Here is a 12,335-nt window from a genome sequence, read left to right as displayed (position 1 = left end):
CAAGTGTTGTACCAAACCTGGAGGAAGTGAGGGATTCTGGTATTGTATGAAAAATTGCAGTCAAACACTGCAGAGAAAGCCAAATCCTTTGATTAAAGCACTGCAGAAAGGGAAAACTTGGCTCTGGAATTAAATAAGCTTTTGGGGAGGAGGATCATGTAAAATATATGTTTATACCATATCTAGCGTGATGGGAATCTCATCTGATGTGTGCCTCTAGGAAGGAAATGCTTATGTGCTGCCGTGTTTGTACAGACATGTGAATGATCTCATTGGGGGTTTATATATAGACAGGCAAATTCCAAAATATTCAAAAGCTGTCTTGCACAATTTTGGAGGATTTTAGTTTTGGGGGTGGTTTTTTCTCTGTTTTTTTCGGTTAGTATTTTTTTTGTTGTTGTGGGGTTTGTTTTGGTTTTGGCTCTGATCTGCCTGTTCTGCTCCTCAGCACTTTTCCTGGTTCAGTGACTCAATTTCTAATCTCTTTGGTGTGTGTTTTGCATGAATTTAATACCTGGTCAGCATTATCCCAGCTTCGTGGAGGAGGGTCTCTTCCGCTGCCATTTCATTCTTGCAGCTCAGAGTCAGGTTAGTTAATTGCACAGAGGGGATCTTCTAGCAATGTGGTTAGGGACTTAAAAAAAATAATAAAACAAAATAAAAAAATCCTAAGAGGGAAATGTATAATTCTAGCCACCTTGCTGGAAGGGTGCCCAACACAGCAGCAGCAGCGTTTAAAAAGTCACCATTTGCCAGTAATAGCTGCAGTGTGGCAACAGTCTTTTCTCCCTATGCTTTGAAAAAGAAATAACTGCCTCAAGGATGCTGAAAAATAATTATGGGAAACATACTTCAGACACATCCCTCATTTTTTAGATACGTCAATCATTTTAGTCCCAAAATTACAATGTACAATCAATGTCCCTCCCATTATTTTTCCCTCAGGATTGTTTACCTCACAACTAAAAAAAAAAAAAAATCATAAAAAATATAAGTGATGGATAGTTATCTGCATACAGAGAAGGAATCCAACCATATTTTATTTACTTACATAAATAACTCTTTTATTTAGTGTAGACTGTATCTCACATTTGGGCCGTGTCACTGAGAGCTATTGTTCTGATGTTATTTATCTATAGACAGTGAAGTCTGTATTTGTTTAAATTAAAACTGGGGGCTCAGAGACCCGTAAAATGTTTAAACATGAGCACGGTTACAAATTGTCTGCTGTGTATTTACCATGGCCCCCCGCTGCTTGATACGAAGTTACTTAATTGTGCTTGTTTGCATCATCTGTTCTATAATGCTAACAGCATTTTATTCATGTAGTAGGAGCCTATGTTTTTGCATAAGGAGGAGATTATTTTTAGTCTGTGCTGGAGCAGGTTAAAAATGCTGGGTTTGATTTTTTTTTTTCAAGAGAAACATATTTGTTCAACTTTTTATAATTAAATGCTGAAAATGTTTTGATAGGTATTTTCTTTTTCCTGAAAAAGTGCAGAAAACTTTGAAACAAAATAGAGAATTGTCAAATCTTATTACACAAAATAAATAGTATCAGTTTTCATACTTTTTTTTTTCCTCCATGTTGCTCTGACAGTACGAATAGCTGTTTTAATCTGGGGTGCTGCCTCTTCATGGTGTTTTGGTGCTCTGAATGATACTGCAGCAGATTTCATCTCCTTTAAGGATACACATTTAATGGGGAGAGGGCAGGAACTACACTTCAGGATTTAGCTTCTCTAAGTAAGGAGGGCGTTACATGGATCCCTGATTTACTTCTTAAATAAGCCTGGCCGAATGGCAAGGGTACCAGCTTCTGGTGTTTCCCTGGACCAGGAGATGCTCGAGCAACCTGGTCTAGCGGAGGGTGTCCTGCCCGTGGCACGGGGGTGGTACTAGATGGTCTTTGAGGTTCCTTCCAACTCAAACCATTCTATGATGATTTTATGTCATTAATTAGGCCAAGGAGGAAGCATGTCTTTGTGCTTTGTATGATATACACATGAAGATATGACATTCAACAAACGATGGGGCTATCCTGCTATTCAAGTCGTAAAATCCAGCACGGTTTGGCTCAGATCCGCCTGCACGCACTTGTGCCAGCAAAGGCTCTCACCAAGCACGCTGCCTCTTTTAAAAACATACAGGTCAAGCATCCTGCAATGTATGTTCAAAGGATAAAAGTTGAAGCTGTTTACAGAAATCTTTGGCAGTAAGATTCAAAATTCAGGGAAACTGTAATGCGCTTCCAAGTTCTAATTCCCATGCACGCTGGATTTGCTGGTTTGGAGCATGTGTAGCTAGGCTTGTGTTCAAGCAAATCCACGCTCACCACACAAAGAGTGTGCTTTGCATCATTTTGATAGAAGGACACATCTATCAGTTGGGCTTCTTTCTTTGGAGAAATGCAGTGTAGGATCTAAACTTCAAAAGTAACACTGGGGAGCGTAAGGGTGTAAGAACAGCTGGACCAAGAGCTCCGTTACCAGCTGGTCAGTCTCAGGCACGGGGACCTGAGCCAGGCAGGGCACCTTCCCTCCTATTGTAGTCTTCCACCTACAATAAATCTGCATTAATCTATCTATCTCTCTGTGTTTAGTAGCCTCCAAATTTGTTTTCTCTTTTATCAGACCTGTCTGCCTCCACTTGTCTTGGAGAACAACAGGATGCTGACCCCAGGTGTGTGACCCCAGCAAACACAGTTGTGGCACAGTCCAAACAAGCCTTTATATTTCTGCATACAGACGCAGATCTACACATGGCTGCAAAAGACCTCCCAGGAGTACCTGGAGATGCTTACCAGCTCCCAGCTAATAGCCAGACCTCTGCCACCTCCCAAAATCCACCTCTTGCTCCCTCCCTCCTTTGCACAAGGGTGGCTGAGCAATCACAGTCTGGATTCTGCAGCTCCTCTTAACTCCGGCTCCAGGATGACCCGTAATTTTTTGGAAATGATTCAGTCTCTCCCGTCTCTGGAGACCAAGGGTGGAGGTTACGACAGTGAAGGCTTTATAGCAAACACAGCTTTGTGTAGTTGTCAGAACCACGTCTGCTCATCGTAGCAGAGCAATGGCTGGGGCAAGAACTCAGATGGGAACGGCACAGAGCCTAAACTGCACAGATTTACTTGTAGTTCACAAGGACCCAGTGTAAATCTACCCTGCTCCACAGAAATTATACTCTTTTCCATTTTCTGAGAGTAAAGAACACCGGAAACAGGAGTTTTCACTGCTGCCTCTTAGTACAAGGGCGTGCTGTGTTACCCCATTACTGTTGCTCCGTCCTATCTTTGGGATAAGCAGAATTTTGTCCAAATACTTTTGGATGGGTTTTGCAAGCAGCACAGAGGTTATTAGTTATGTCTGGATGAAATGGGGAATGCAGTGAAAGCATGCCTGCCAAAAGTTCTCATCCCTCTAAGAGATGGCACAAACATTTCCCTACTGGTAAACCAGATTTTAAGCCTGAACAAAATGACATTGTTCCTTTAAAGAATTCTTATCACCTTCCTACCTTGAAACAAAACAAAAAACCCCCCTCCTTAACAATTCCAACTGCATAACTTCAACATGTCAAGGTTATCTATAATTTCTTCATTTCCTTTCAGAAGGGCTTCCTACCTACACACTACATCATGCATCTTTTATTACCACCTTAACGTATTTATAAAATATTGATAATTCGTTCCAAATGGCTTTGCAAATGAAGCCATGTGGCATGGTATTCCCTTCAATTAGCAGCACGTTTGTCTGTTTACTGAAGTGACCCCATATTCAGAAGCTGGTCCTGAAAATGAACCTTTAAAATAAGCTTTTGCATATTTTCAGTTCCTGTGCCAATTTTTGCCTCTGGTTATATTCAACATACACCCTGAGTAATTTTATTTTTTTTCGTTCTGTGAAGTTGCTCTCAAATTACACAGCACTAACTGGGGACAGAATGGGGTTAGTGGAGCTACTCGTTTGGGGTTTTTTCCTTTTTTCTGCAGCAGCAGAGTGCAGGGTAGATTTAGCTGAGACTTGCATTGCAGTAACTGAGAGCAGCAGAGGTTGCTCTGGATTTGTTCTGGAGAACTAAAGACACAATAAGGTTAGTCTCCACTGCCACCAGCAGAGCTGAGTTTTGAATTGAGCACCCAATGTGTAAATTAGTACCTGGAATTAATTTAGCATAGAGCTTGCTAATGAGAAAATAGAAATGCTAGTTTATAAAACAAAGAAACACACAATTCAGGGGGAAGAATAAGTGATAAGGAGAGCTTGTTGAAAGACTCAGCTGCAACCTCCTTCATAAGGCAAGTTTGCTGTTAAATTTAATGGGCTATAGGTGTTGATTGGTAGAGTCATAAAATGAACTGTTAATTTGCTATTCTAAGAGTGGAGAAGCTAAATTATGCAAATTGCTTTTAAAACTAGTCTGTTCCCAGCATACAGTATAACAAGGTAACGTGGCCCTTTCCACACCATTATTTTTAGGACTTTTCCCCATTGTCATCACTGGTAAATCTCAAGGCTTTGAAGTGCTGCAAGGCTTTGATTGCCTCTGATCCGCACTCTCACCAATGCAGCTCTGTTAGGTGCCGCCATGCTGTGTCAGCTCAGAAAGGGGCTCCCTTTTGTCACCTGTGTTTGAGCACCTACACGAGCGAGATTTTTAAACTGACAGCCCAAAAGAGGCAGCGATGCTTGTTGCTTTCAGAATGACACGCAGGGAGAGAGACACCGCGCTGGGAAAATGAGCGTGCGCCTTGGTGAATACGCGGACTTCATTCATCTGCTTCGCAGCTGCACATCACTAAAAGACCAGACTGGGAAGGTGTCAGCACTTACACTTCACGAAGAATGAAATGTATCCTGCCAGATTTGGTGTTTCCAATGCAGCTATTGAAATGTCAGCCCCGCTAAGCTCAAAATGAGCATCTGAGCGGATGAAACACACAGCCCAGTAGAATCGGTGTACACGGGGCAACGGGTAGCGTGTTTGCTGAGTGCGGTGTGATAAATAACGAGCATGCACTGTGGATGCACGAAGGGCTGTCTCTTAGGATAATGCTGAAATGTATCAGATCTGATGTGTGAGTTGTCCTGCACTTTGTGCCATGGATGTGGTGTTGGCACCAACCATACTACTGCAAACTTCAAACCTCTGTCCACTACAATATTAAACTCGCTTCTGCTCAGAGCGAGGATCAAGGGACCGCATTTCTGTTGAGTTAGCCAGAGTTCACCCTGAGGCTGTCTCCTACTTCATGGGCATGGTAAGGCAGTATCCAGATCAACATCTTGGACTTTCTTAATTGGTGCCCTGTGAAGTATGCGGTTCCTCACATTTATCTAGTGGCCAGGTCTATATAACGATTCCTCATCTTCCCAGCCCCTCTACCAGTTTTCGGGGCATGCATGTCTCAACAAACACTTGCGTTGCAGAACCACGGGAGCACTATCCAGCAGGGCTGGAGAGGGGACAGAGCGGGGACCTTGGCATTTGCCTTCATACCCTGCATCATCCCCCAAAATGAATGCAACAGGTCTCACAGCCTGTAGCTGCTGTCCCAGGGCTCTCTGCAGGCTCTCCATCACATTTTTGTGCCTTCTTTTGGAACCATAATGCTTAGAGCTATAATTTATTTTTTAAGAAATGTGAATATCTGGATTCTTCAGGGAGAAACTAGATATACCACATTGACCATAGACTAGCTGTTTTCTAGCTGTTTCAAACTGGATGCGTTTGTAGATTGGGGGATTGTCACATAGATGAAGACTTTTTCAATATCCATAAAAAATAACTTCCAAGTGAGCAATATTTCTACCAAAATGGCTTTTTTTCTTTTCAGTGAGTTAGAGTAATTTGTGCTGGTAGGCGAGCAGAATTCTGCATCTAATATTGAGGCTGAGGAGAGGTATAAAAACTATTAAACTCGGTGCCAATAGCTTCTCTTTTCTAATCAAAACAATGTCAAATAAGTAAGAGAATAGGAATGAAATAAGCCAGTTCTTTCCAACTCACCTGTCCCTATAAACCAAGCAAGAAAGTGTGATGGTATTGCAAATATGCGGAGCAACCAGCTATGAGGTCTTGCAAAACCCTGTGGTTTTCTCGTGTGTTGTTTGTTTGGGTTTTTTATTATTGCTATTATCATACTCACAACTGTTAAGTGAATCGCTGAGAAGGTTTCAGCTGAACATCCAGCAGAAACATGCCTAGGGCAAGAACAGGGTTTTATTTATTTAACTTCAGGAACAAAGAAGGGAGGAGGGAATCTCTCTCATACGTGTCCATCTTCAGCTCAGCATTGCGCATCTGTTTCTGTAGCCAACATCCATCCCTTCCACACATCTGTGCCTGGCTCATCTGCCCCCTGCAAGACTCTCTGTCCTCCTGCCTTGCACACCCGGGGGTGAGGAGCTTCTGCCAAAATGCACCAGGCGCAGCTGAGGGAGCAGCACAGCTCACGTCTCCCCTGGGCAGGGAGAGGAGCTGCTCGGTTTGGAGGAGAGCAGAGGGCACGTGCACCCCTGCCCCTCTCCTCCAGCCCCTCAGCTCTGCTACAAAGAGCTGAGTGCTCGCAGCCCCCCACCCTTTACCCCTCACTTTCGAAGGTGCACCACTGCCTCTGCAAGCTCTTCTGCTTGAATCGGGCATCCCTTCCCAGCCCTGGGAGACGGGGTTGTTTCCCAGCCAGCGCTGGCATTTCTGTTTGTGTTGGAGAGGGCAATCGTGCAGGGGAAGTGGGGAAGCCCAGGTCTGCGCTTCAGAAATACTTTAAATTAGGTGTTCCTAAACTTTTTTACTGCTGTTGAAGAACAACTGGGCTATAAGGTGGTTGCCATCGCAATCCAGCTCTGTGCTGTGTTGTTAGTGCACATTGCTGGGCAGAGGCACAGGCAAACCCTTCCTTGTGCTTGGAAATGAGAGCTCAGACCAGGGAGGAGATGTTGGGCTGTTCAGGCAGTGGCTGCTTTAAAGGAAATGGCACAGGAAATTTCTTGTTATTGTTATTTTCTTTTCCATATCAGTTATGAAGGAGTTTGGGTATGCAGTGTGGTAGATGACTCATTTCAACTAGTTAAGACCAAAGCACCTAGAGTGCAGCCATCCTTAGTATAACTGCAGCTATCTCCATTGAGGCAAAGGCTCTTTATATTGCTAAGAAACCATCTGTGAGAATTGTGGGCACTTTACCAGTTACATCTGCAATGAGCTGATACCTACGCAGAAACAACGAAAATCTCAGCTTCTTTCCTCAGCTGTGTCTTGGGCTCAGCATGAGTCCACGGCGGCCTCTCAGTGGCTGTGAACGGAGCTTGATTATTCCATGGGCAGGCCAAGAGCACATTCAGGATGCAGATCTCTCTCCTTGACGTTATCCGTTGCCAGGGATAGGACTCATACAGGAGAGGACAGGAGCTCTCACATTAGCACAAAGGAGATCAGCCACATGTGCACTTGGCATTGCTTGGTGCTGGAGGGGTCAACACCAAGTGCAGGAGGGAAATAAGCCTCCCAAGCTGCAGATCTCACTATTGGAGTGCACCAGGCTGTGTCCCAGAGCAGTGTCCCACCACCTCAGGGGACCAAGCGTGATGCCGGCTCACAGCGCTCTGCAGCTCTGCTTCCCAACCAGGTTTGAGACTGCTCTGCTCTCATTCAGATTTGCTGCAGTCTCTTCTTTTTTGCCACATTCCCTCCCCTCCCAGGGTAGAAGGTGGCAGAGGTGGCTTTGGCTCCCCAGTGGCGATGGGAAAAGGGAGAAGAGAGTGAATCCACTTGCCGAAGTGTCTCTGTGCAGAGCGCTTCTCAGTGCGCAGCTATCAGCATTCAAATCAACTTATTTTCCATACCAAGGGGTCAGACTCTCACATCTCATTTCTTTTCATTACATCTTTGATTAAACACTTCTGTTTAAGTGCATCTGCTGATACCAGTGGTTCCAAGTAGCAGGCTTGGTGTTCATATTCTAGTATCATTGCCCTGAGAAGCACCTTGTATCTTGCAGCTTCATTAGGTTCAAGTAAATTTTCTGGAGAAAGACCTTCTAACGTGGGTGCAGGACACCAGAGTTCAGCCAGCAGCAATAGGCCTGAACTGGGATAGAACTCACTTTCTGGAAACAAAATATGTTAGTTGACATTTCATTGATTATTAAAAACAGACTATTTTATTCCTCAAATAAAATATCATTGCCCTGTTATATTTTATATGTTGGTATATTACTACAGTAACAGTAGTATTATATTTATTCTATTTTAAATGAATCCAGGTATGAAATAGAGGGAAGATAAATGCTAATTGGGGGACTTATTCTTAACAAAACCAGAACTGGCTACTCTATGCAAGCAAGACAGTGCTATCGGTCCGGCAGGCTGCATGGTGCAGACTCTGCCCTGGTCCACTGCCGAGTGATCAGGGACACGGTGCGTGGAGCTGCTCAAACTGCTTTTTGTGGTCCCTAAAACAGAGCTATCCACCAACCGTGTCATAGCTCAAGGGGACTATAACCAATTCAGGCTGTTTATTGTCCAAAGGTGAGGTACTTTGTTGTAAAAGGAGAAAAAAGACCACACATTAGCATAAATTAGAGGCCAGGAGTCCTCCAGGATGTTCCTCACCTTCTTGACCTTAGACCCCTGTGGGTATTTAGGCATGTCCCTCAGTGGGGTGCAGCAGACAAAATGGCTCTTTCCTTCCCTTCTGCCCTGTCCCCAGGGACGAGGGGACCAGACAGGGAGTCAGGGACACATCTCTGAGCCGTACAAATGCCACAGCACGCTCCGCTAAAAAGCAAACCACTCTCATCCTGCACTGCAAATATTTGCCTCCTGTGCGACACGGGGACGATCCTGCGCACTGGAGAGCATCTGTGGCAGCAGAGAAAAGACTTTAATGAATCTCTGCCGATAAGCACTATTTACCTGTTTTGCCTGACCTCCAACTGATAAACCAGACACAGAAAATGGCACATGCTGACATGTCTTGCTGCTCTGCTCTGCTCAAAGAGAGCATTTTTCCTCCACTCAGGTGCATTTGCATGTTTTTCTTCCCCTAGTTTAGTTCCATGTCACTTAAAAAAACATTTTACATGGCGGTGGTGAAGTGAGTTTGTGCTGTCTCACTGCCTGCCCTGGCTCTGTCTGTCTCAGGGTGGTATTTCCCTTTCCCTCGCAGTGTGTGCTTGCTTTTGATGGTCTTTGCATACGCAGATTAAGCTGTGAAGGAGTTGGAGGAGGCTACCTGCTTTTTTTTTTTTTTATATCAAATCCTAGATTAGCCAGAACTGGAGATGGAAGATCAGCCCAAGTGAACTTGATTAGTGGGTGCTCAGGAGGTCTGGATTTCACAGAGTGTTGTGCAGTCACTTGGACTATAATCCCAGCCCAGTGCTTAACGATATAAACAGTGCTAATAACTCTGGGTCACCTGTCTGGGGAAGACAGATAAGGAATTGAAAATTATGCACATTACCATAGGTAATCTACTACCAAATACTGTTGAGTAGAGACCTCGATTTTTATTTCAATCCCCTTATGTTCTTGCCTTCATTGCACAGCAAATAAATTGGAAATTCAGAATTAAAGGGTCTGCTAATTCAAATTGATCTGCAGCCTTTAGGACCCCATTCCCCACAGAAGGTGTAAATGGATCCTCGTATCCACCCTACGACAGCAAATCTTTAGTCTTCTCTGCTGCATTGTCAGAAATAAGGGAGAAAAGACTATTTTCAGTGGCACCAGGAAAAAAGAAAAGTTTGCAGAGGGAGCAGGTGATGTTCTGCTTTATTGTATCAGACAATTATTTGCTAGCAGTTAATATCCACAGTCCTATTTCTGTCCTTACAAACCAAACAGTAACTTTAGCTTGAAAGTCACGCTCAACTTTCAGGACAAAATGCAACCCATTCTGGCCTGTGGAGGGAGCTGAACCTGCAACAACCTCTACTGTCGGGCAATGAAGAGAGCTGGTGGGAGAATCAAGACCTCAGGGCAACCAACAGCCCCTCCCATCGCTTTTTAGACTAAGGACTGGTAGGGGTGCACAGCATGGTGGAGGATGAACCTGACCTGGTAAGAAATTCAGTCCCATCACCCTAGGGTGGCCTTTGTGGACATAATTGTCCTCTTTCCTATGAGAAGAGAGGAAATAATAAGTAAATAAAATAGATGGAATAAATGAACATATTTAAATGCGCAGGACCAGAACTGATCAGCCTTTGCCATGCCATAGGCAGGATGCCAGCTTTGGGGCAATGCCACGGGACATCTGGACGTGTGGGACAGTCCCTCCTGTGTAGCCACGCAACAGCTCGCAGGAGGTCTCATATGGGACAGCCCAGGTCGCAGCAGCCCAGCCCTTGTACGTGCAGATCTCATTGCAGGCACGCTATTTTTTTTTTTATTCCTCCTTACATGGATATAAATTGCTTTGGGCCAGGTGGTGTCACCTGTCACCTCTTACGTGAGCCTAGGTGCTGCAGGGTGACATTGGGATGGCATGGGTTATTTTGGGGTCTGACTTCTAAGCCCATGTTACAGCTACCACCCACCAGGCTGGGAACTGCAGATGAAAAGTGCCCTTTGAGCAAAGTGAAAATAAAGAGAAAGCAGTGCTGTTACTGTAGATTACATTTCTCTCTGCTGCTAGCCATGTGACAGACAGACTGTGTTTCTCTATTTGTACCTGGAACGCTCCAATTTCTCCCAATAGTCTTAAAACCTTATTTTTAAATCTTTCTTTTGACACTTACACAGTGAGACTTGATTTGATAAATAAAACCTTCTGGTGCTGTTGTTCAGGTCTGAGATTAAACGCTTGATGCTCTACATAAGGAAATGCTTTTGATGGGTGAATTTAATAGCTACTGGTTACTAGCAGGACTAAGTTAATTGCAGATGGTTCAGTTCACAGGTGAATTGCAGTAGGACCATATAGGCAAGTCTATGAACACAGAGACCCCTCACTATGGATTGTCTCTGCTGAACATCATGTTTCATGCTGTTTGTGATAATTTGATGGCATTTTATTTATATGAACAGAACAAGCAAAGTTACTTTTCCAGAAACTCAGAAATGACACAAACTAATTTTTAAGATTTATTGTGGAAAATATTTTTTATTGCTCTGGAGCACCGAGAGCCATATCTGACTCATCCTTCTTGCTGATTATGTCTAGTTGGTGAATAATACTGAAGTCTAGTGTACAAATTTTAAATCTCAAAGCTCTTAATACTTACATCTCAAAGTATTTAAGGCACGCTGGTCGTTATAGTTATCTCCTCGCTGCAGATGTGGAAACTGAGGCACCTGAACAAGCGGTGTGCGCAGCATCACCCAGTGGATCTGCAGCAGAATGAGGGCATAAATGCAGGATTGGACCACTTCCATTTCAGCTTACTGCCTGAGTTTGTTGCTTTATTCATGGTGTTAATAATGATTTGCATGGCAGTAGCCACTAGAGGCCCAGAAATGGACCCATCTCAATGAACCCTTCATGCAGTCCTGTCTGGGCATAGTCTGTGTCCCAAGATGCTTCTGGTGGTGTAGAAAAAGTAGACAAGGGAAAGCAGAGAAGTCACTTCCTCAACTTTGTCTCTTGAGAGCTGGGTATATGGTCCTGTGTTCTTATATCCTGCAACAGCAATAGACCTAACAGACCATATATTCTAACTCTTGGCCTTTTTGTTTAATGTAAGAATAGTGGGGTTTATTTCATTATGGGAATCTAACGTTATGTTTTCAACTGCTCATTTACCAAATTTCTATGCCTTATGGCTCATGTTGTCCTTCGTGTACTGACTCTGCAGTCCCTTCCATACAAGATCTCCCCTGTACTTACGAGTCTAGCTGGAGAAGTAGAAATTATCCATAGCCCAGCAATGCAGAAACACACGTGCATGCACAACCCCATTTAAACTCAGGCTGGGAAGGTTAAATGCTACGCAGTCTGTATCACTGAGATACAGTAAATTCCTTCGCAGAAGTATGAGCTTGTCTGATTCTGTGAAAAACTGTAACAGCATCAAAAACATGACATGCAAAGGTCAAGGCAGCATTGATTCATGAGAAATATCTGCTGCAGTCAGCTCTCTCCTTATGCCAGTTTTGGTGAAGATACTTTATATTGTTAAATATACATACATATGCATACTTAAATATCTATATAGTTTTACGGCTTGATTTGTTACATACCGCAGTCGTTGCTTTTGGTGTATGTTGGTGATACGGATCTTTAAATCCCTACATGTTTTGGATCTAACTACTTCAGATATTGAATCTCACCCTAGGTATGATCAACTTGATGCAACTGCACTGGTGCAGGTCATCTAATTTCTTAAATCA

Source organism: Balearica regulorum, chromosome 20, assembly GCF_011004875.1.
Source record: "Balearica regulorum gibbericeps isolate bBalReg1 chromosome 20, bBalReg1.pri, whole genome shotgun sequence".
Taxonomy (NCBI): Eukaryota; Metazoa; Chordata; class Aves; order Gruiformes; family Gruidae; genus Balearica; species Balearica regulorum.
Note: the sequence above shows the minus strand (reverse complement) of the source record.